Source organism: Candoia aspera, chromosome 2 (genome assembly GCF_035149785.1).
Source record: "Candoia aspera isolate rCanAsp1 chromosome 2, rCanAsp1.hap2, whole genome shotgun sequence".
Taxonomy (NCBI): Eukaryota; Metazoa; Chordata; class Lepidosauria; order Squamata; family Boidae; genus Candoia; species Candoia aspera.
In genome coordinates, this window is record NC_086154.1 from 119,954,750 (window position 1) to 119,980,571 (window position 25,822).

The 25,822-nt window shown below is 39.3% G+C and overlaps 1 pseudogene; it reads right to left on the reverse strand.

Annotated features, from left to right (window-relative positions):
• Positions 1-24,788: 24,788 nt before the first annotated feature.
• On the reverse strand, positions 24,789-25,492 carry LOC134490055 (centriolar and ciliogenesis-associated protein HYLS1-like; annotated as a pseudogene).
• Positions 25,493-25,822: the final 330 nt, after the last annotated feature.

Sequence of the window (25,822 nt, forward strand, 5' to 3'; positions counted from 1 at the left end):
GGCTTTGTGCCTAAGGTGAGACTAGAACTCCTAGTCTCCCAGTTTCTAGCCTGGTGCCTTAACCACTACACCAACCTGGCTTTCATAGATATACACCCTACATCCTTTAAATCTTCTGGTACTACCCAACAAAAAGGATCAGATTAGAAAAATAGCCCTCTTTCCTTCTTTAGTTTTTCTCTGTATAGCCAAAGCAGTCTTTAGGTTGCTGTTCATCTGCCAGTAACTGGACAATAAGAGGAACATTATGGTTTGCCATACTGGCTAAGAATTCTGAGACCTGCAGTCCCAAAGATCTGAAAGATGTCAGATTAAGGATATCTATGTTAGGTTTTCCACAGATTCAGGGTAAAATACAATTCAAGCAAAAGTAGATGCTTCTTCTTTCTTGTCTTTTTATAGCTGTCATACCTCATGCTGATCAGAGGGCCCCAATAGAAAAGAGTATGTGTGTGTGTGTGTGTATAATTTTATTATTTTAATTTTCTATCCCGCCTTTATTATTTTTATAAATAACTCAAGGCAGTGAACATACCTAACACTCCTTCCTCCTCTTTTCCCCACAACAACCTTGTGAGGTGAATTGGGCTGAGAGGGAGCCTAAGGCGGGAGTAGAACTCACAGACTCCTGGTTTCTAGCCCAGCACCTTAACCACTAGACCAAACTGGCTCTCAAAATGCTCTAGTGAGGAGGAAAATGGAGACAAGGAAGCAAAAATGAGGCAGAAATTTAAGGAACAAAAGCTGAGTGAAGCAACCATCATTTACATCCAAACTGTGTCCTCCTCGTCAGGAACAAAATCAGAAATCTTCCTTAAGTAAAACAGTTAAGGACATTTGAAAGAACCAATATAAACCATGTAGTTATAAACATGACAATTATACCATATTTACTCCAATGATCTTGAAACTGAAACAATTCTCATCCTCAATAAAAGATTAAACAGGAAAAAAAACCCTCCCTTGCCTCTGATACGGTTATATCAGCATATCTAAGAACTCACATTTTAAAATTATTTCAAGAGGAAAGCTAGCCTTCCTTCTGGGCAGAGAAATTTTTAAAATATTTCTTTGGAAATTAAACTTGAGTCATTGCAATACGAGTTGGGCGGTAAAGAAATATGATAAATAAAATAAATAAATAAACTTGAGACGTATCTATTTGGCATTAATATGTACAGAGTAAACAGAGATTTAAGATACCTGAGATTATAGTAGCATCCTGTGCTTTAACTTGTGCATAAAGTGAAATATGTACCACATGGAAACAATCTATTACTCAAAAAAAAAAGACCCAACCTTGACCTTATCAATTATGTCCTAGTGATTTCATGCTGTAGGCCTCCCCAGTTTTTGGACTAGAATGCCACTCAACATCCAAGCATGGCCATGGGCCAGAAAAAAAAACCCTGCACATCTAATTGAAATCCAGCAAACACAAGTAATGGGTCTCACCCTTTTAAACAGAGGGTGGGTGCAAAAAAGCTCCTAAAAGATATATGAAAAACACTCATAATTCAGTGGACTGAGGTTTACTAGAAGCATATGACAGTGGTCCTTCTAAGGCTGTGCAAAGTATTCAAATAAGATCCTTTACAACATGCAGGAGTACAGGCTTTTCAAATTGTTAAAGCAGCTGGGTCATTTGCAAGGCACATGCAGCTGCTTTGGAAACTGTTCTAGCAGTCTCTGCCTTTAGCCAGCCATAGCTGATTTCAAAAGCTGAGTGGGGACAGGCCAGTTTGGCATATGGATGAGAGACTCATGTATTATCCCAGGACTATAGGCTAACGTAAAAGGCAGAGGGAATGGCCTTCAGGAATAAGAGCAAGAGCCACTACCAAGGGCCAGATAAGAGGGGCCTGAGCCTGGTCCAAGAAAGTAATGTGAGGATAAACACCTCAGGCAAGCCCCTCCCTAGTTCACATGAAGATGAAGGGAGGGGAAAACACATTCAGTCTTGCAAGATTCTGTTACTAGAGCTGTTAGAATAAAGGTAGTTCTTACCTAGATGCCATTGATTTCCTAGTCTGGTCTACCTTAAAGGGCTGACAGCTAGACTGGGAAATTTAAAAAAAATGCAGAAGAAAACAATAGAAAACCACTTTGGTATTGTTGCCAAGAACACTTGTTGGAGAAATCCATGAAGTTCAACTCAAAGGTAATGTTACCTTTACTATTTTCCTTCTTACGTCACTATACACTTAAGTACAACAAAGCCTGGATCCACTCCCATTGCAAAATAGCTGAAGTTTACATAGAGGATGGATGAAAAAATTGAAGCAAAGATGGAGGGAATGACTGAGAATCTGTTTTTAATACAAAGTTCAGCATTTCCTCTTCGTGGATGCCTGGTGTTCTGATTATGGTGTAGTTAAAAGATATCAGCATTCTCTTCCAGATGGCAGATTTCTAAATGTAGCATGTTAGGAATATCAAAAATCTGAATCCAGCCCTTTTCTACCTGCAGAAAGTCCACTTTTTACAGGTTGCTATGTTCAACTCGGTTGGTTATGTTTGTATTCTGTACCCTGATCATTTCCCTCTACAAGCTGGATAAATGCATTGGACTGGGTGTGGGAGGCAAAGCAGTCTTCAACTTTCATTAGTGCAAACACCATCCTGTGTATTTCTTTTTTTCTTTTCTTTTCAAAACTTCACTTCCAAATTCTCTGTCAAATGCTGATACACTGGAGAGTATTATCAAACCACAGAAGTGTTGATTAATGGAATAGCTTTATACATTCTGAAGTTTGTACAAATGTGGCCTGCCCATAGAACTTGGAATAATGAGAATAAAAGTGTCACATTTTGAAAACCATGATTGAAATGTATCTTTCAAAACCAGAAATGTCTCTTTTGGGCTAGAGCTCATACAGACGTATCTACTGCTTCTTTGAAAACTCTGAATCTAATTTACATCTTTAGCTTGAGGACAGAATGTGTCTCTCATTAAACATGTGAAGTAAAACAGATGACATGAATTTCCTTCCATTTGCATAAGTGTGTATAATAATAAAGGATAAGGCAAGAAAACTTGCCAGAGGTCATCTTTTTTAAGGCCTTTTTGTAATACAGAGCTTCAATTTTAATCGTTTTTCCTGCTAGAAGGCAGGGAAAATCCATGCTTTGCTCCTGAAGGTCCCTTGGTTTGAAAGATTTACAAGCTGTGATAGCACAGGCAGAGTGCTTCCTTTCTTGGATCCAGCCAAATTAGATTTGTGATTTTTGTCCCAATATGAATCTGTACCCACCCAGCCTGTCCTGCATGCTCCTTGCAAAAATTCCTATACAAATGTCTAGTTCAAATTTAATTCAGGCTTATCAAAAGTTAAAAAACAAAACTAAGTCATAGCCCTTTGTTGATTTCCAGTGATAATGGGAGATAATGTGGATTCAGATTTGAAGTGAAGATTCCAATTGAGGGCTCAAATAGCTTTAATGTGAAACAGGCTTTTTTTCCAAATGCTGAATCAGGATCAGAAACAATTCTTGTGGACTATGTGCATTTCTAATAGAAATGTAACCATCCCAAAATTGAAAGGGGAAATGAAATTTTCAAAGAAACTTAATGCCTTGGGCTACAAAGTAGATTTCAGATGGTTACACTTGACTCAGCACCATACAAGCTGGAAGTAAAGTAACCCTACTCTCATCAACTCCACTCTATACTCCCAGTCCTGGTTCCAAGGCATCCATATATGCAGTGCAGATGTCTGTAGAGAGGAGGCCTTTATTTGTACTACTGTGACTGCAGAGACTGTTAGGCCTAGATCACTGTGTGGTCAAGGTTCTGTTGCTTCCTGAAGATTTCTGTATGTGTATAGTTTCTTTACAGAAATTCTTGCCATTCCGAATCCCTGAACAGGACTAGTGTAACATTTCAAAGAAAGACAAACCATCAGCTTTGCAGGAAAAAAAAACCTGCAGGAAAAGGGGGGAAGCTAATTGCTAATTCATGCATAGTGAAATAAATAGCACAGTGAAATACAGAATTACACAACTTTAAGCTCATTTAAATTAGTGATGTTAAACTTGCCTCCTAATTGTTTATTATTTAGATGGTAGTACCTGCATAAGGAGAGCCAGCATGGTGTAGTGGTTGAGGCATCAGGCTAGAAACTGGGAGACTGTGAGTTCTAGTCCTGACTTGGGCACAAACCCAGTTGGGCGACCTTGGGCCAGTCAGTCTGTCTCAGCCCTAGGAAGAAGGCAATGGCAAACCACTTCCAAAATCTTGCCAAGAAAACTGAAGTGGTTCACCCAGGCAGTCACCCAGCATCAAAAACTGACTCGAAGGCACAAAACCAAAAACACCTGCATAAAAAACAACTTAGAGGCAATTATCATGTAACCTTTATTTATTTATTAGCCACCCAACTCCAATGGACTCTGACTGACCTTAACATTATCTAGTAGGTGAATATCCGTGAAAGTCTATCTCAGCTATTGTTGTTTATTCGTTTAGTCGCTTCCGACTCTTCGTGACTTCATGGACCAGCCCACGCCAGAGCTTCCTGTCGGTCGTCAACACCCCCAGCTCCCTCAGGGACGAGTCCGTCACCTCTAGAATATCATCCATCCACCTTGCCCTTGGTCGGCCCCTCTTCCTTTTGCCCTCCACTCTCCCGAGCATCAGCATCTTCTCCAGGGTGTCCTGTCTTCTCATTATGTGGCCAAAGTATTTCAGTATCTCAGCTATAATGCTCTATTATTGCCTGTTTCTCCTGTTTGCAAATAGAAACAAGCAATTTGGCTACAGATCAAAATAAGAAGGAACCTAACCCAAAAATGAAATATTAGTAACTAATATCCGTCATAATGTATGTCTCACAGATAAATATTTTAAATGTATGAGAGAGATTTACCTTGTACCCGGAACAGAAAGGCAATCTTCTGAAACCCTAAACGAGTTTTGGTTTTAATGACTTCTCAGGTGAAAATAATATTTTGAGAGTTTTAATAATTTCAAAATCATGAAATACAAGGAAAATTTTCTGGTTTGACAGCAGGATGAGCAGATTCTGATTAAGAAAGTCTCTAACTTTGTTTTAAATTCTGCTTTAGCATTTAAACAAGTCAATATCCACATGACCTTATCGACTTAATTATGTGTTACACCAGTTCTCAGTTTTGTACAGCTACTAGAAAATTGGCCCTGGAGAGAGAATGTTGGAAGGCAACCTCTTTTCCTTTTTAGTATGGATTTTAATCCAAAAATAAGAACCCATAAGCCTACAGATTCTTTCTTACAAAACTACAGTTGACTGTATTGTATGAAATTGCCCATTTTATTGTTACCAGTCAGTATTATTATACTTGTATGATTTCATTAAATATGTTGTTGTTTATTCGTTTAGTCACTTCTGACTCTTCGTGACTTCATGGACCAGCCCACGCCAGAGCTTCCTGTCGGTCGTCGACACCCCCAGCTCCCCCAGGGACAAGTCCGTCACCTCTAGAATATCATCCATCCATCTTGCCTTTGGTCGGCCCCTCTTCCTTTTGCCTTCCACTCTTCCATCAGCATCTTCTTCAGGGTGTCCTGTCTTCTCATTATGTGGCCAAAGTATTTCAGTTTTGCCTTTAATATCGTTCCCTCAAGTGAGCAGTCTGGCTTTATTTCCTGGAGGATGGACTGGTTTGATCTTCTTGCAGTCCAAGGCATTCTCAGAATTTTCCTCCAACACCACAGTTCAAAAGCATCAATCTTCCTTCTCTCAGCCTTCCTTATGGTCCAGCTCTCGCAGCCATATTCATTAAATATAATATACTGTATAGTATTGACACATTATCTTTATGCTACTTTATTTGTATATCTTTTTTTGGATATATTTGACCTTGATACAGAAATGTAAAGTCAGTTTTGCCTTTTGATGGTGGGATAATACATGTATTAGCTTAGCTTTTCACTGAAACAATATAAACAGCATAAAAACAATATAAAAATGGAGAGAGACCAACACAACTGATATAGCACAAAATCGTAATAAAATAATACTAGAATTCTAAAACTCAAAAGCATTCCCAACATGCCTGGGAAAACTCAACATTCAAATTATTTATTACAGGTCAGTGATCCAAACTAAATAAAATTACTAAATAAAATCTACAGAGTTCAGCTATGAAATAGAATGGTAAAACAATGAGGTCTTCCTTATCAGTTTTTATATTTACTCTTGTAAAACTTGTATTGCTCATTGAATTTTTCTTGCAAATTCTTTCTGACATTGATAACATACATATGTGAACCAAACCTGTTGAGGCCAGGTAGATTGTAGTTCCCACCTGGAGGGTTGTAATGTGTATTGTGGGTCCCTGATTGCCTATTAATTGTAATTGTTGTGATTTTAACTGTACTCGGCAAAAATAAAAGTTTATATTTCCTGTTGTTCAATCATGCCTGATTCTCAGCGACTGCCTGGACTAGTCCCTGCAGTTTTCTTGGCAAGATTTAAGAAGTCATTTGCCATTATCTGCTTCCTAGGGCTGAGAGAGAGTGACTGGCCCAAGGTCACCCAGCTGGCTTCATGCCTAAGATGGGACTAGAACTCCCGGTCCCCCAGTTTCTAGCCTGGGGCCTTAACCACTACACCAAATTGGCTCTCTTAAAAGTTTATTAGGGCTTTCTTTATTACAGAAGTGCACCAAATTTTATCTATCTATCTATTATGCATTTTTTATTTATTTATTTATTTATTTATTTATTTATCCTGCCTTTATTATTTTTTATAAATAACTTAAGGCAGCGAACATACCTAATATACCTAACATACCTAATACTCCTTCCTCCTCCTATTTTCCCCACAGCAACAAACAAGGATTTGCTTGAAAATATTTCAGTATTTTAATACCATCAGAGATCAATGCAATCAAGTGGGAGGTTCGGTTAATCATTAGCTTTAGGGCTGGCAAGCAGCTGTTTCTTGATGGGATTCGGAAACGCATCATATCTCGTATAGAGTTCGTGATCTAGGGACATCCTTCTTGATGGGATTATGGAACAGGTCATATCTGGTAAGGGTCATGGCATGGGGACATCTGCCCCAGGTCCATCTTGATAGTTTAATTCGATGGCATCACTTATTAAATCTACTGATTAACTTATATTGATGATATATACTATTCCTACTTACCTTTTCAGCCTTTCTACCAGGAAAATGAGAATAAAAATATTTTACTGAAGAAGCAGGTTTTGTCTAAATTCTTAATCAGTATTAAGAATTTAATATTAATAGCAAAAAAACAAAAAATGAAGGTGAAAGCCCACACAGTGCTGGGTAGGTAAAACCATTTGCCAGTCACCCATCCTTGCAGCTTTTTCACAGCAGCTTTATTAGCATTTATATGATATATCGTTCCCATCTTAGATCAGCAAGATGTTCAAGTATTTCAGCAGAGCACCTAACCAAATAGCAATATGACAGAGCCCATAAATTCATCTCTCAAAATCAGGTGGCCATGCATGCACAATACAGTTCTCTGTTAATTCCCTTGTATTTCTATTCCTGCCTTCTACCCTCTGCCACCCTTCAGGACAATGGTTGATGGAATATATAAGGACATTTTCAGATGATAGGTGGAATGTGTTTTCCTAAAATCGGGGATTAAAACTGGATTAATTTCAGGAACCAAGGTGCTAAGCCTCAGGAATCTAGCTAAGGAAGTACCTGGACTGCATCAGTGGAACTGAGAAGCAGCCACCTGACCTTCAAGGAAGCCAGAAGTCAAAGCCACGCTTGGCATTTGAGCAGAACCTTCCCTTGTGTCTTCTCCACAATGTTTCCTGTTACTTCTTAGTGCAATAGAAAAGAGGAGGTATTATTTTCAAGGGGAAATACTGTTTTTGGTAAAAGCAGCAACAGCTTTTGGAGGCTTCCTTCCAAGTTCTCTAGCAGCAAATTCCTCTGGATGTGTTTGTGAATATCTGTATTTCTCCCCCTGTATTTCTCCCCCTCCTGAGAAATGCCTTCTACCTTCTGATTTTGAAGAGAGGTTGGCAATGAGCTGCCACTATCCTCATCACCTCTGCTCTTGGCATGCAGCAGTGTAAACAAGGTATCTAAGGCCTATTCAAGTCAGTCCAGAGGTGGGGATGGGGGTGGAGCAGATTGCTTGTTTGCTCTTTATTTATTATTATTTTTTTAGAAGGTGTATTAAGAGGGGGAAGTATAAGAAAACAGGCAGGCCAATAGGTCTGGCAAGTTCCACACAAACAAGATAGAGTGAATATGGGCAACCATTCTTTTCTTATTAAAGAATCATTTAGGTCTCAGACCTTATCGTGCCTAGCTTCTGCCCAGAGCTGAACTTGCCAAAACTTTTAAAGACTCTCTGCATTGATTCAGAGAAACTTATTCTATTCACATCTAGCATGTATGCCTAATCATGTATTTGAAGCAAGATCTTTTTCTATACATTTTCTCATCAGTCATCAGCAGCTACTTACCAAACATCAGCATTGGCTCAGTCACTTTTACTATACTCTCTTGTCTTGTTCCCAAACATTTATGTATGTCACCTAACAATTTTCCATGTACAGTATGTCACCTTTTTTTTCACTCTTCTCTGGTTCTTCCATTATCACTGGAGTATAACACGCAACGATCACCAACCTATGGATTTTACTTGTAGATGCTAAAACAATCTAGACTTTGTTCCTAGCATTAAGTTGGATGATATGCTAAGTATGGGGCATATGGATATTTTTCCATGAATATGGGGTTGTCAAGTTTAAATTCTGGAGGTTTGGTGTTCATATAGAAAAGATTCATCCACTTCTCGTTTGGACCAGGGATGGTGGACAAGTGGCCCTCCAGATGTTACCTAATTATAGCTGTCAGTGTACCTTACCACTGGCCATCCTGGCAGGGACTGTCAGATATCATAGTTCAACAAAGAGCCAGATGGACTGAAGTTCTGTATTTTTGATCTGGGCCAGGGTTATGCTTCGTCCATTTGCTCAAAAGCTATACCAGGCTTTGCATGGCATGTCATAAGATGGACTCCATAGGTGGATGGGACTCATACCATCTTGATTCAAGGGGATTCAGGAGTTTTAAGAGATTATAGAGTTGCTTTAAGCAATGGCAAGACATTTAAGGCACCCAATTTACATATTTATTTTATGTAGTTAGTTACTTATTTACTATGTTTATAACCCACCCAGTATAAAGTCTCTGGGCAGTATACAAGAAGGAAAAGGATAAAAACAATATAAAACACTTAATATGAAAGCAGATGGAGCAAAACAAGTTTATGACAGCTCTCCACAAACATTTTTGCTACTGTTGAAAATATTCTTCAGTTTGAGGGAGCAATAGCAAATCTTCCCACTTCTAATCCATGCAGAATTTAACAACTTCTGATCTCAGCTGTAGTGAGGAAGGTTAGGTTTTTTAAAATTGTTTATTTATTTAAGGCTGTTTCTTCTCAAACATTTTTTCTTCCCTGGGAGTGGGAGGAGAAAATAATTATCATTTTATATAGCCATGCACAAGGGAGTTGTCAAACACTGTCAGAACTGAATGAAATCAAAATGAAAAGAGTTCACAGTGTTGCTGCTTATCAGAAAATGTGGAAGACTGTAAATCCAGTTAAGTTTCCCCAAGTTTACTCAACAATGCAAACAAAAATAAAGCAAGTGTCAGCTTGCCCGTTAAGGAGGGCCATGAAAGGTGACACTATGTCACTAATCCCTTGTTGCTATTCCTTAAATACATCCTCGGGATTGTTAATCTTCACACCTTCCTTTGGAGGCCACCAGGCAGCAAGCTGGGAGGTCTTGACCGTGGCAAAGAACGTCAGGAGAGGCCAAAGGTCACGAGAAAAGGAAAGAAAAGTTGTGGAGTTTTTCTTTTTCTTTTATTCCTGCTGGTGCATTGTTTTTAACTGATGTACTATAAAAATTTCAGGGGAACAACAAAAACAGTTTTCCAGAATTATTATCTACCTGGCCCGCTTTAGTCCCAGAAAGCTACAATAATTCAGCAATATTCTGTGAAGACTATTTTTGACATCTGACAGATAAAATCACTCGGATCTGCTTGGATATCTGACTTAATAAGCCCAGGCAAAGCAACAGAGGAACAGACTTGCTTATTACCTGGGAAGAATTTGATCCTGTAACTCCTGAGAAAATGGACAGAATCCTTGGGTCTATTAACCTGGCCATCTGTTTGTTAGATCCCTCTCTCTCCTGGTTGGTGTAGGGCTCCTGGGAGGTGGTATGTTATTGAGTCCATATGGTTGTGACTTCCTCTCCAAGATAGGGGGTGGTTCTTTCTGCCTGGAAGAAGGCAATGATGCACACTTTTAAAAAAATTACTGGACCCAAAAATCCTTGACAACTTTCACCTAGTCTCCAACCTCCCCTCTCTGAAGAAGGTTCTCAAGAAACTGGTCAGGTTCCAGCTTCAGAGGGCCCTGGAAAATATGGATTATCTGGACCCTTTTCAGCTCAGTGAGTTTTGATACCATTGGGCATGGTATCCTTCTGGACTGATTATGGGGATTGGGAGTAAGGGGACACAGTGTTGTAATGGTTCTCCTCTTTTTTCTGTGGCTGATTCCAATTAGTGTTGGCAGGGGGCACAGACTGAGTCCAAAGCCTCTAATCCATGGGGTGCTACAGGGCTCAATGTAATGGGCAGAAGGAATAACCTTGAGGAACAGGAGGAAGAGCTCAACCAAGACAACAGTCAAATAAAAGAAATCTGAGTTTGGGGCAGAAATGTAATTTGAGAAAGTGTCTCAGACAAGACCCTCCTTAGTTCTCACAAAAATAAAGGGAGGGAAGGGGGAAGTGCATTCAGACTTCCAAGATTCTGTTAGTATAGCCTTATAATAAAAGTAGTATTAGCTTGCATGCCTCTGGTTTCCTTATTTATTTATTCATCTATCTCATTTCTTCACTGCCCATCTCGACAAACGATGGTTTGGTCTACCTTGCAGGCTGATACTCAGTGCACTCACCCATCCTATTAAACATCTATATGAAACTACTGAATGAGGTCATCCACCATTAGAGAGTCAGATATCATCACTAAAGTGGTCATACTCACCTGTATATCATGACCCTTGATCAACTGAGTGATGCTGTCAAAGTCTTGTGTCAGTGCCTGGAGGCTATAGGGGTCTGGAATAGACTTAAGATCAACCCTAAGAAGACCAGGTGGCTGTGGATACATGGACTTTCTGGATGTGAGGACTTTCTGTATTTAGTTCTCATTGGGGTTGCAGTTGGAACTGGTATGAAATTTAGGGGATTTCAGGACTCTCAGCTCTTGCTCAAAAAGCAGGTGGCAGCTGTAGCTATGAAGGCCTTCGCACAGCTTCATCTTGTGCACCAATTATACCCCTTCCTGGATCTGGAGTTCCTCCTCACAGTCACCTTTCTTTCTCTTGATTACCTCACATGTGCTTTACTTGGGTCTGCCCTTGAAGACCACTCAGATGTTTCAGCTAGTGTACAATGTGGCAGCATAAGAATATGGTATGACCGTATAACACTTCAGCTTCATGAAATGTACTCCGCTCCAGTGGCTACTGGTAGGCTTCTGGGTGTAGTTCAAGGTGCTGGTTATTACATATAAAGCCTATATGGTATGCAGCCTAGTTATTTGAAGGATGTTGTTTCTGCCCATCTTGTAGGCTCAGAGTTGACATGGTTCAGGTCCCATCCAATAAATAATGCCATCCAATAGGAACCAGAAAGCACCCACCCTCTGGAACAGACACCGCCACCAACCTGAGATTCAAAAGGCCCCAACCCCATTTTCACAGTTGAGAAGTTGGGTGGCTTTAGAAATGTGGACTATAAATGATTATGGATAATGTGAGGTATTATGAGTATGCCGTGTTCCATGCTTCTTCTTGAAAATAAACAAAGAATTTAAGGATGCCTGATTCCAGTGTCAGTTTCTACCTCTGAAATAACAGTCTAAAATTAGACTCTGAGGAATGGGAGGCATTTTAGGAAGGAGAAAATAGGGTCTTTATGCAGATACTTTATCAAAACCTTCCTCCTGATCTTGCCTCAGCATAGATTCTAGAGTTATTTCTGGTCTTGGATGGGATCGCAGGCTACTGTTTACAAATACAGTGTTTCCCCTTTTTGTAGATAAAATATGGCATTGCCATGAGGGAGAATGAAGAAGCTGTTATCAGGAGAGCAGTTATAAGCCCACCAAATCTCAGCTGTTGTATTATAATTGTGCACTTAGAAATGATTACATAAATACTCCTGTGCTTACAGCACATTTTAAGAAATGGATGCTGTGTTACAAGATAAACCGAAGCTGCATTGACTAGATTGCAGTCTGGGTCTGAAATTAATCAGAGCTGCTCTGCCCCAGAATCAAGTAGGAGGCACTCAAGGCAGAAATGAAGAGGTTGGAACTGAAGACCATTTCACAATTTTTTCTTTTCTTTTTGCCTTGTTCAAGTGTAACAATTTCCAACCAATTTAGAAACTTTTTCCTGGAGGTGGGAAGAGTGAGTGAAAACAAGTCAGGACTGTAACTGATAAGGCTATCTTGGAATAAAGCAGCTTGCTGTTCTAAAAGCTCTGGTTAATTGTTCTACTTGAACTTCGTTTGTGTTCTCTTCCAATGGAGTGATTAGGAGGGCCACTCTGGACTTAGGAACCTTCTGAATTGCATGTTTTCCCAAGAGTTTTATATGTCTCCAGTCTAAAAGGTATCTTTATAACCTCCTGACTGGTTTGTTTCAAATAAAATTTGTTAGTTGGAAAAGGTGTTACCAAATGCCTCCTGGTCTTTTTGCCACCATAAATGAACATCTCTCCTCCTATAATGTGAGATCTCATGAGTTTCTGGATATTTTTAATAATAAAAAAAACCCTTTTAATTACACACACACAGACATACACACAGACGCCAAAGACCTCACTCAAAATTTCCATTGCTGGAAAAGGTTGCTGAACCCTATAGAGGTGTCCACTGCTGTATCGGAGGCTTTCGCCAGAACATCAGAAGCAGTGGTACACCATTGAGCTTTGCCCCTTCCAGACATACGTGCAATATCATGACACACTAACAAAGTGATGGAGCTTGCATCATGGTAACATTATCTATCTATCTATCTATCTATCTATCTATCTATCTATCTATCTAATTTATCCCCACCCATCTCCTCCCATCAGGGGACTCTGGGCGGTTTACAACAATCGATTAAAAACCATAACCATAAATACACAGAATAAAATACAGTAATAAATAATATAAACAGAGGTAAAAATAATGCTGCTTTTTTTCCTCCCTCCCCCACAGTTGACCTCTCTCCTTACAAACACCTCTGTGCCCTTATGATGGAGGTATAGAGAATTGTTCACAGGATAAAAAACATGAACAGAGCTATTTTTCTCACCATCTCCTAGTGTTAGTGTTCAAGTTCATCTATTAAAATGAAATGCAGGCAAATTCAGGACTGACTAAAGGAAGCACTTATTTATAATTAAACTAAATAATTAAAATAATTATAATTAAATTTATAATTAAATTAAGCTCCTCCAAGTTCCCGTACAGCATGTGTTATAGTCCTAGCACCAGGAGGATGGAGGTGTGGCAAGGTTGCCACTGAACCTGTCCTTGGTATATCAGCATTGCAGTGTAACTGCATGCCGAGCAAATGTCAGGTACTGGGACATGGAGGGTGGGGGCAACTGGGGTCAGGGTAAGCATGCCATGTATTTACTTCTTGGTTTCATTTTCTTGAGTTGGTGGTTTCCAGGGGTAATGGCTTATGGTCAAGAGACACCGAGTAATGAAAATGACATATTCAACTCATTGAACCTGAAAGACCAACAACATTGAAACATGTTCTTACTTTACTTTTTTAAAACGTATTAAGCTAAACTTAGAAAGTTGTCATCTGGACAGATGTGTAAAGAATTGCTTTTGCTTCCCTTTGCCTGCCTTCTGAATGCCACTATTGTAAAAAGGGTAACATGAAAACATTTACAAACAATGCTATTTCTTTGGAACTCAAGGAATTGTCTCCATACCTTTTCCCTCCTGGCTTTTCAGACTGTCACCTCCACTCCCTCTGTTGACATGCTTGCAATGTGTCTCAGGACAAATTGGGTAACTTTCAATGGTTCTGTCTGAACACCATATAGCTTTGTTGTTGTTGTTAAAGTGGCGGTGAGTGTTCATACTTTATGAACTGAGCATAAAGAATCACAGAAAAATAAAATGTCATGCAATGTCTCAGGTATTCTTCTTGGTTTTTCTCTGAATCAAAATCTTCTGGACTTGAGATCTGAGAATTAGCTGGTCAAATGCAGTCCACTTAGAAGGCTCAGATAATGCCAAGACTGAACAGCAGCAGCATCTAGAGAAGCTTGAGGATGCTGTTTGCTAACTAAAGTACATCCCAAGATGAAGCTCTCCTTTGCAGTTCACATGTTGATCTATATTATAAACCAGTTTAAAGATGAAAAGATTTGTCATGAAACAAATCCTTTAATCTACCTAAAACAAGACAAAACAAAATTCTCCTTCAATAGCTACCTACTTTTATAATTATGTAAAAATAATTGTGGTGCCTCCAATTAGCAGTTTTATTTACAAAGCTAAAAGATAACAAAGATTTCTGATTCTCCCTTTTAAGTGAGGCCTGAGTCACAATCTCATGTTGTAAAATATGGAGTTCCCACCATGGGCATATCTGCCCTGCCAGGTTATTCCATCAACAGGATGAGCCAGCAAGCATTTTTGGAGGGCAGGAATGAATATTTCCCTATACTCACCTGCCATGTACCATGAATGCAGCCTTCAGGCACACTTTTGTATTCCACTTTCAAAGTATTATTTCCTGCATCTGTCACCTCAAAAGTTGCTGTTCCATTTGCCTGCTGCACTTTATTTTGTTTTCTGCACAAGCACTGCATTGATTGGCTACGTTATAGAGACAGGGATGTCCCATCAATACATTTGTCCTGCCTTTTATGAATACCATCTGCTGCTACCATGATGCTGTTGCAGCTGGTCTTCCTTTCTAGCATTATTTATTTATTTATTGGTTGGTTGGTTTATACCATTTATATAACCGCCCATCTCATCTAGTGGCTCTAGGTGGTACAGTATAGTATTTGCTTTACACACAGAACAACTCTGACTCAAACCCCAGCAGGAGGTGGGTTTTTTTTAATTACTATTTTTCTTTGCCTGAGCTACCTAATTTTCTGCTGGGATGCTTATTTTTAAAAAAATATAAGTCCACCAGTTTTAAAGCTATGTCTTCTATCTGCAGGCAGCAATTCATCAGCGTTTCAAGCTGGAAATTTGGTAGCTCAGCTTGGAGATGCCAGGAATTGTACCTTGAAACTTCTGCGTACAAAAGATGTGCCCCTCCACCGAGCTTTAATTCTCCATTTCAGCTAAGCACATCTTCTTAATAATGCTACCTATCATCAAATTTGAACATTCAAAACATGCATAGAGACATGCTTACTATACCTGTCATATTTTATTGATGTTCTTCTGCTGAGGTTTCTTCTAGAGCCCGATTGTGACCACACTGGCAAATGCAGTCCATCTGTGATTTTTGAAAGCTATGTCATCTAGACTTTTAAGAGTTACAGTTTCAACTGTCTAATGGGTGCCAGACTGGAGAAGACTACTATAATAGCATTTGGGAGCTGAAGGAGCCTTTGAGTGGAGGGCTGATATGCACTGCTCTCCCGTTGTTAATCCCAGCTCCTGCTCACCTAGCAGTTCGAAAACATGCAAATGTGAGTAGATCAATAGGTACCGCTTCGGCGGGAAGGTAACGGCGTTCTGTGTCGTCATGCTGGCCACATGACCCAGAAGTGTCTATGACAACGCCGGCTCCAAGGCTTAGAAACGGAGATGAGCACCGCCCCCTAGAGTCGGATTCGACTGGACTTTACGTCAAGGGAAACCTTTACCTTTACCTTAAGGGAGAACAAACAGAAATTAAATACAGACAAGAACATTGGCCTGGGGATTGTGGTGAAACCTATGTTGGATAGGATTGCACTCCCTAAAAGCAGGCTAGGATTGGACCTTGATCCTCAGCTGTCACTGGTTATAGATAAGAGCTCTCCTGAGAACATATGCCAAATTATGCACTAGTTGTGTCTTTTCCTGAGTGATGGTTATCCATCCCTTGGTTACATCCAGTTTTGGCTATTATGACATTGTTTGTATGTGGCTACCCTTAAAAAGGCTTCAGAAAGTTAGTGCAAAATGCTTCAACTTGTCTGCAAACCATTGCAAGGTACAGGGATCACATGATGCCAGCACCGAAAGATATGTCTTGGTTGGCAGGAGTCTGCTGGGCACAACTGAAGGTGTTGGTATGATGTTAAAGCCCAAAATGGCTTAGGGAACCACTTTCTGAAGGATCACCTTTCCCACCATGAACTTACATGGTTATTTACTGTAGATCCGCAGGAGAGGTCCCTTTAAAAATGTCCTGCTGCCAGAGACTTCTCTATCTGGTACACAGGAGGCCTTCTTCTGCTCTCAGACTGTGGAATGTTCTCCCCAGGAAAGTCTGGGTGGCCTCCACACTCCCAGAATGTAGAGAAATAATAAAGGCACATCTTGTTCACCAAGCTTTTAACTACAAACTGATTTTAATTTCATTGTCATTAAAGTTATATTTAAGCATACTATTTCTGCTGTAAGAAATGCTTACAACTTAAATGTTGTAAGTTGGCTTGAGTAAGCTTATATAAGTAGAAAGTCTATAAATCTAATTAATTAATTGCTTATTGTTGACTTTAAGTTTCTGGTGTGGGATGCAAATGCCACAAAGGATAGAATTTTGGAACAATGTGGAAATCTTGACTTGATTTTAGAATAATCTTTGTGATTCAGCTCAGCTATTATAAAACTATAAAATGTCTAGAAGTTATTCAACTGGCTTGTGATATCATCAGTTTCATGAGACATGTTTGTCAGGCAACATGCCCTTTCCTCTTCTTCTCCCTAATATACCATAAAGTAAAATGTGGAATGCATCCACACAAATGCTGCGCCAAAGAGGAAGAATGGGGGTGGGGGTGGGAAGAGAGAGATTTGGCCTTCCAGCTTGTTATGATCCTGATTGCCTAGAAGCTTGGTTTTGAGAAATAAGTCCCTTAATGCAGAAATTACCCCATCAAGGCTGATAAAAGCAAGGTCTCCTTTGAGTTTAGCTTGACTCCTGGTAACATAAGACAGCACAACATTCACAGGACAAATCTTGTGAGCTAAATCATTCTGCCCAGTTCAGAAAATGGGATTCACTGAAATGAAACAATGTAGACCATGGCCTATATGCTATGCTCTTGATTTACACTTGTGTCTTTGATTTTTAAACAGGAACATCTACTCCCCCTTGGGTTTGCTCCAGATATAAAACCAATAAATCACTTTTCATCCACAGTGTATTTCTATCATCAGAACAAATATTGATGGTTGTAAAGTCCATTTCCTTTTTAACAGGGGAAATCTAAAGGCAATTTCTTTGGCTCTGTTACTGAATGGATTCAGACCAGACAAAGGATAACAAATGTAATAAGAAAATGCCTTACATAGGAAAAGACCATTGACCCATCTGGTTCAAGGTTCTTTACAATCAGGAAAGGACCAGGATGTTTCTGCAGACATCTTCTTTGGTGACTCTCAGCCCTCCCTGCCCTTCCCAAATTTCTTTCTCACCTTTCTGTACCTTCAGCAAGCAAAGTGGCCTCCAATGATAAAAATACCAAACATAAACTAAAACAGCATTAGTACAATCAGAATTAGAATTAAAAATTAAACTTCCATTGACAGTTAAAGCTTGGCAGAAGTTGTTTGTTTTCTTTTCTTTTTAACCATCGTCCTGAATACTTGGAAAGTGCTGGTGATGATAGGACTAATGTATCTTGTAAGGGAATACATGCCACAGCCTGGAAGAGTCGTAGGAGAAGATTTTCTCTTTTAAAAAGATTCTTTAATTTAAAAAAAAGCAGGAGGCTGACATGACATCAGCCTCCATCTTCATCTCTGTAACAACACATCTGGGCTCTATAGGCCTTCTTCAAAATGAACAGTGATGAGTAGCCACCACCAAGTATTTGGTACATCAATTAATCCACCTGTACAGCAACATGTCAAAGATGAGCTGGCATGGTAAGAAGAATCAGGGAAGTAGGTGGACTAGAAGTGGTTGCAGCAAACAACCTTACTGGGAAATAGTTGCTGTGTTTGTGGCTGCTTCCTTCATGGCAACTGTTTTACGAAATTGCAAGCTTCTCCATGTAGGTGCACTATCAACATTCAGTCCATGTAACTGTTCTGGGGAAAGGTTTAGAAAGATTACGGCAAATGCAATAGGCACAATGCAATAATGGTTTTTCGTATAATATACTGTAACTTAGTAATTGTATCTGGACATAAACAGATCAGACAACTCTTATCTGTACTAGATAAATACATGCACAATAGGATGGGTAATCCTGGAAAAGATGCGGAGGCTTGCTCCTGCTCTGTCAGCTGGCTTAAAATATGCTGCTGAGCAACACAACACCTAGAAGTCTCAGCCAGCATGTCAAATAGCAAGAAATGGCAAGAATTATAGCTTATCGTTATCTTCAAGGCCACACGTTCCACACTCCTGGTTTACACAGTTCAACTAAATGGCAAATGGCAACATTTCTGAAATCTGGCAACATTTCAAACAATCGTTCAAAAAGTAAGAAAATGGTGCCTCTCTCAATATTCTGAAATAATTCTGCTGACAAATATCAGCAGGATGGACATGATGAGCAACAGTTTAATTTTCTTTCAGTTCCTAGGAAAAGTGGAAGTGTCTTGGTAGAATAGACGAAGTGCAACAAGCTGTTGGGATGTTCATGGAATTTTGACATACATAAGCTCCCCACCACCCAGGGGGTCAAGGGGAACACATGATAAAAGGAACATTATGCTGCTGTGCCACAACCTCTGATCCTTTTCTATGTGTGTTATAACCTTGTATGCAGAAACAAAGACGGTGCTGAGCAACAGCACCACACTGCTCTCACCATTTTGACAAAAGCATTGTCAGGTCCTGCAGATGCTTCTGGATAACTGGACACAAATCTACTACAGGTATCTGCTCACCTTTCAGAAAGCTTGAAGACCTGGCTGTTTTCAGAGGCATGGGGACCAGGAGAGTAATGAGCTCACACTATTGGTGAACGGTGTGTTTGTGAGCCACTTTGTGTTAACTGTGGGGTAATGGTGTTTTTTTATTTGTTATTATTCTTTTAATATACATGCATTTCTATTGCATTTTAATTCTTGTTAGCCATCCAGAGTCACACTGGTGAGATGGACAGCAATATAAATTGATATAAGGAAGTAAATAAATAAATAAATATCTAATATCATGATATTATTGGCATTATTGATCATATATATATATATATATATATATATATATATATATATATATATAATTGCCCTTATCCAAATAACTGAAAAAATAAAAGAAATGGCTGCAGATGGAGATTTGCACACTTGGAACAAGTTAACTTCTCTCCAAAGCAGACACAGGCGAATGAAGCGTGCAAGGTAGATTGAGTTAAGTGCTCCTTATGTTTATTTGAGTTAAACAAGTCCACTTTCCCAGCGTTTACCTAATAGCATTTTGGGGTGGAGAAGAGTGGAAAGGTTGATATGAAAGCAAAGTATGACTTACTGAGGGATTTGTGTGACAAGCAGTCACTAAATCAGATAAAATAAATTAACAAAAATTTAATTAGTTTTTATCATTTCTGTCAAAACTGACAACTCAAACCTGGAGAACAGATCAAGTGTTCCCCCAGGGAGCATTTTATTCCTCTGCCCCCAACTCTGTCTAAAAATGAACCTTACATTGGAACTCTATTTATAACTTTCTACATTTCCTGTGGTTTCCTGTGGTTGGACGATTCAAGAGTTAATATATAATACGAACAGAATTTTCTTCTTACAGGAGGATTGCATGTGTGCTTGCAAAAAAAAAAAATGTCCAATGCTCCTTTAATGTCTTTCTGTGAGTAAAATCTATGGTTATGAAGTTTGCTGCATAGAACCCTCACTACAGGTCATTGGAAGTGGCAGAACTATGACCTGCCCATAGACTATTGGAGAGCGTTGATGGAGCACCAACAAAGACTATCATCTGTTCTGGCACCAGAGTTTTGATATCCCGCTGGATTGCACACTATCAATGAATCTCCTTTAGCACAGGCCAGGGCAACAGTTTCTGCTTCTGCCAGCACAGGAGGTGAGTTTTGCTTGTTCACATGGAGGACATTTTGCTATTGTTTCCTCCATATGCCACCCCTTACACACACAGCTGACCATAGGATCCTCTGGATCACATGGGTTCAACACCTTCAAGTGTTTGCTGAGACCATTCCATGAGATGGTGGGGAGCCTGGACATGGATCAGCGAGTGACCCCAGTGTTTGCTGTCATGTCTAATTCTGTCCTGAGTGTCCAAGCTCAGAAAGACAAAGAAAATGTAACGGTTGACTGCATCTATCTCTATTCATTTATAGAGGGCTGTAGGACCTTGGGCCTGGTAACTGTACCAGGACAGTTGCCTTCATCCATTTTTGATATGATTTTAATAAATAAATTCCAAAAGCCCCTGACTATTTCTTGGAATCCCATGTTGGCTCATATACAGATATACATTTCCAGGTTTCCTGATCTATATGGCACAAATACAATAAAATTATCAACCATTATGGACCAAATGGTGATTTGCACCATGTCAGGAATATTTGGTAAAAAAAACTAGCGGCACCCAATGTATGGGAAAAAAAAAAGTTGTGCCTTTCTTATTCGGTGCACATTGATCACTGAAGCATTCTTAGAAATATAGCACAGACCTTTTTATTTACAGAGAAATGAGCTGCTCCAAGAAAGAATATTAGAAACTTGCAGCTTAAAGAATATCATATGAAGAAAGGGAATATATTACTCTTAAAGCAAAAAGGAGACTAACACCAGAATTGAAATCCTTTTCAGACTGTTCTCTGTGGAGATATATTGAGCAAAGATTTACTTAGCAATTAGGAGTTTGATGAGAAAACTTTCAGTACAGCACTGGGCAAAATGTCAAAACCTACATTTGGAGGAGATGCTTAAGTATTCTACAATGCATGAGAGTCGGCAGGGCTTCTTTTTTTCTGTTGACACAGCACTTTGTTTTAGGGCCATAAAAATGACCAGACAGAAGAAAAATGCTGTGATGAAGATACAGAGAATGGCAACAAATGCTACCAATAGCTATAAATCTGAATGGATCTCGTTGTAGATCAGTTGGCCCAGAAGTTCATGAGAAGGGAACTGGGGATTTACACATACATAGTGCTCATTTCTCAGACTGAGCCATCTATCTGTGCCATATGTTCCTGCTCCATTTCTTAAGGTGAAAAAAAAATGCTTCCATGGAGGCTGAGCTATTTCCTAAACATGTAGTTGCCAATTGGAGGAATTCATGTTTTCATGCCTCTATACTGCTGCTGTTTCTCAGATTTGCTGTTGCTTTGAAGCCGTTGTTTTATGGGATCCTCATTCTTAAAAATATAGTATCAACAATATGAGCCAACTGAATGTTCAGTAGTAAATAGAACAGCATCACAACAATCTATAAGAAACCAAAATCAGGTATGAGTGTCTTCATTCTCAGGGGGTGGGGGGAGGAAACAAGTCTGGCTTCTCAGTGCCACTGTAAATGCTCACAGACACAACATATTTGTCCAGAATGGTATTTTGTATATACATACTATTACATTAGGCCATGTCAATATGATATCTATGCCAAATGAAAAAATTGGGGCATTTGAAATGCTAAATTTGTTTAGATTTAAGTTGAACTACTTGCAAGAAGAGGTCTGCATCTTGATTTCAGGATGCAGATATAAGTCATGAAAGAAATGTAACATTTTAAAAGTTTTGAAGCAACACATACTTAAATTACCCAAATATGTTTGGATTCAAGATTCTTAGAGAAAACAAGACCCAGATAATTTACAAGGTATTTTAAAGGTATTTTAAAAGTCCCATTTTGAGCTATGTTGATCAAGAGTTTGGGGGATCTTGCATTTATTATGTTTGTTTTTAATTCTATCTTTCATTGTTTGATATTAGTTTTGTATTGTTAGCTGCAGTTATTTGTTTAAGATGGGTGGCCTTATAATATCCTCTGTCCTCTGTCCTCTGTCCTCTGTTCTCTGTCTCTGTCCTCTGTCCTCTGTCCTCTATCTCTATTCTATCTATCTCTCCATGCCATTTCATATTTATTTGCTTTTTAAAGATGTGTTCAGAGGTCATAATTCAAAAATAAGAGGCATTTGTGGAAGACTGCAGTAGGAACTTCACAAATATTATGCTGCATCAGGTTCCCACTAATGAAGAGAAAATATGCAGTTAACTATCACAATTGCTTCTTGAGTAGTAGAAATAGCTGATTTCCCCTGCTTCCTAAAAGCCACCTTATTTTATTCATTTATCAGATTTATATCTTGCCTTTCATTCAGCAGCTCAAGGTGGCACATACAGCACTTCTTCCTCCTTGTTCCCTCAACAACAACAACCCTGTCAGTAGTTTGGACTGAGAGAGAGAGACTGCCTCAAAGTTAGCCAGTGAGCTTCTATGGCTGAGAGAGGACTAGAACCTGGGTCTCCCCACTTTTAGTCTAATGTCTTCACTACTACACCACACTGGCTCTCCTTTCTTCCTGCCAATTCCTCCCGCCCATGTACAAAATGTACAAAAATGGAACTTCCCGGACTAGCTTCATTGATTTCTCCCAGGATGCTTTGACAACTGATAAGGGAAGTACAGTGTCTCTGAAATCTCTCCCTTCAGGTGAGCTTATCCACTACTGGATTGGAACAATTGCTCCCTAATCAATATAACTTAGGCAGTTATGTTAGTTCTACTCCACTACCCTGTTATGGCCACTGAAAGATAATACAATGAGAACCCGATCTGTATTACATTTTAGATGTCTCCTTGGGGACTGGGCAAAGAGCATGGGGCCCTGCCAACTTCTCCTTTTTAAAAAAGCCAAAGATATCAAACTGCTAGACTGGAGAGAGTACCACCAACTTATCTGACCTTTAATTGTGTGAGATAAATTTTCTGAGAGTGGGGAATCTGATACAGGCAGAATGCATGGAATAATAGCGAGTAAGGTATCTCTGCTTAATCCATGCAGTGAGATTCTCCATTTCTATCTCTTCTACTTTATATGTTTTAAAAATGTAACAGGCAGAACAACAGCAGCAAAAGAGAAACACATCATAAAGATTCTTCTCTGCTCTGTTTCATCTCTCTCTCTTTTAACTTTCTTTCATATGCTGATACATTAAAGTTACATTCCAAGCAACTTCAAGGGCATGTTCCTGAATATTGTTCAAAAACGCTGACAGACATGAATCCTGCAAAAAGAAATGTGTCCTTGGATGAATTGAATTTATTTGGCTGGTTCTACCTTTTATCTGGCATACGTAATAAAAGCATTCTACTTTGCAGACTGAAACGTTTTTGAGATGAAAGAAGGTGTGATGTGATTCTGTGATGGTTGATGAGTTTGTGATGGAAGGACAATGAGAAGAAATGATACTGAGTGCTGTGGTTTATGTATTTCAACAGTATACAGAGGGACTAGGAAAATGAACTTCTGAAGGTATTAAATATATAGCACGCTTCAACTCAAGTGGACTAAATGCTTCCTATTATTTGCAAACCTGAGTTAATGTGTCCTAACATATTTACAATTTTCTAAATCACCTTCATTTAAAAAACAAAAATGAAAACAGAGCCGGGGTGAAAACAATCAGCATAAAGTGTGTGCATTATTGTTATTAAGACTTTTATCCTGCCTTTTATACATATAACTCAAGGTGGGGAACATACCTAATACTCCTTCCTCCTCCTATTTTCCCCACAACAAAGTCACCCAGCCGGCTTTCATGCCTAAGGTGGGACTAGAACTCACTGTCTCCTGGATTCTAGGTCAGCACCTTCACCACTACACCAGATTGGCTCTCATATATGTGTGTATGTGTATTTTGTATGTATATTTATAATTGGAGGGGGGAATATCTACTTCATTAACAAGAATATAATCATTAAGCAGATGAGTAATCTATTTCATGTACATAATTTAGAGCAACTTTCATCTGATTTATATAAATTCCATTATCCTATTCCTCAGATAACTTCTTCCCAAAGTGTCCTGACCTATTTACTGAGGTTCATCATCCTTTAAGAAAAGGATTCATTTGAGCTGTACTTGCCTCCTTATGACTATATGGACATATCCATGAAGATTTCTTTCTTCTGTTTTTCAAGAGTAAAAATAAGTATTTTACTTCATAAGTTTAATTTAATCTATACACCCGTAAGTTAAAACTTTTTTAAAAGTACAGGAGTTCATTGCTTCAGAAGAGGGAATGTGTGTGAAGGATCTTCAGATGAAAATAAAGGTCCTTTTTCTTGAATATACTTTAGTAGGTTTCTGTTAATTTTCCATCTGGCTTCTTATGGGGCAATATTTAAATCCAAATAATATGATGTGGGACAATTGCTTAACAAAGATAGGTAAAGCAACCTTCTTTTGTTGGGGGAAAAAAAAAGCCATTCTGAGAGCCAGGACAGATCTTAAAATCCATTGGGTAGGATTTGAATGTGAAACTAAACAAAAATAGCTTAGCTCCATCTTTGAAGTTGGTAGCTCTTTGGAATACTTCTGTGTATGGAATCCTGAAGATTCTAGATTTCTAGGAGAAGTTGGTATTTCTAGGCATCATCCCAACTAGCAAGTCACAGCATACTCCTCAGTGCAGGGTAGATCTCTTCTCTGTAGGTAGCACATAATTGTTGGGGATAAATATGTGCTGAGCCTTAGGAGGTAAGACTTGTAGAACATCTGTTCCCAGATGCTCCAGCGCACACCTTTCCTGGGATCTTCTCTTAGCAGCTTCAGGAACTGCTCCAACTTTAATATGAAGGTAATATGAAGGACTCGGGGTGGGCAGTTGGGATCAAGTCCTGCTCAAAGGGTAGTGTTGTGACTCTGGCTGTCTCTCCAGGAACCCTGATTCTGGCTCTCACCCACAGAGCTCCAGGAGTAGACAACCTTTGAATCAGGGAAACTATGCAGCTGGTTTTTCTTCTCAAACTGTTCTTCCTCCTCCTGAGTATTCAGAAGATGCATTCTCTGACTTAAGTCCTCCGACTCAGTGTCATTTGGACCGTTGCATTCCGGTTTACTAGTGACGGAGTCACTTGTCACTCATACCTTTCTGTCAGGCATTCTCTTCAGAGCTTTCCTTTTCATCACGTTTCTCAGAAACTCTGGAATCTTCATGGTGGATTCTGCCTGATATTGTTTGATCTTCACAGAAAGCCTGGCCACTGATGCCCTTGTGTAGGTACCAAGTGGGGGTAACGTAAGATGGCCTTGGGCTATCACCATCTCCATGTGCTGTGCACCGGCAAGTAAAGACCATGATGGCTTCTTTGAGCTGAACTTCCAGGCTCATAGAAGTCCATCAGTATCAGAGCTTGAATTGCTTTTCCTCAGTTGCCGCAGTTGGCTGTTCTGTTGTATCCTCTAGGAACTAATAATAGTTCCTTGATTTTGGATTCAGCTCTTTTAAATATTCTTCATGAACCCAGTCTTATCTGGTCTCCATCACCTGCACAGCCTTCCACCCTTGCCCAACAACTGTTGCCACACAGATTTCTTTGGCAATTGTACAGAAATGTTTTGACATTGCCTTTTTCCTGGATTTTTTTTTTGTTCTGATTT